Here is a 643-nt window from a genome sequence, read left to right on the forward strand (position 1 = left end):
AAAATATTGTCTAGTTGGATAACATTCAAGTTGATTACCCTCTAATAAAGAAGGGGTAATTAATTCATATTAGATGCCAAATAGTATTGATTTTTAAAATATTACCACATAAAGAATATTATTTACTGTGCCAATACAGTGAAAGTATATTTTACGCAGCTTATTTTTTCAATTTTATTATCAAAGTGATGTACAGTGGTGTTACAGTAATTGTAAGGTATAAATCATAACGTTTCAAACTTGTTAACCCTCTCTCATTTTCGTTATCCCTTCACAAGTTGTAATGTACATTTCCAACATATTGTCTTGTGAGTATTGCTACTGCATTGGTTTCCGTTTTGTCCTTTGTCTCACCATTATGCTTTTCCCCTTCCCTTCGCTAATTAAGTTAAATGTATTTACAATACAAAATGATATACGGCAGGGATAACCATAGGGGAAAAACCCAAAGAAAACTGAAATCACATAGTTCATCAAAAACAACAACCACAAATGAAAAAAATCTTGTTCCATATCTTGGAATTCATTTTACTTAGCATCAGCTAATATGGATATATACACGCATAACAAACCCACTGGAAAACAATAGCTGCATGGATACTATATCATGAAAACAGCATGTTAACTTTTTGATGGTAAAGGT

Source organism: Dipodomys spectabilis, unplaced genomic scaffold (assembly GCF_019054845.1).
Source record: "Dipodomys spectabilis isolate Male_0828 unplaced genomic scaffold, ASM1905484v1 ptg000057l, whole genome shotgun sequence".
Taxonomy (NCBI): domain Eukaryota; kingdom Metazoa; phylum Chordata; class Mammalia; order Rodentia; family Heteromyidae; genus Dipodomys; species Dipodomys spectabilis.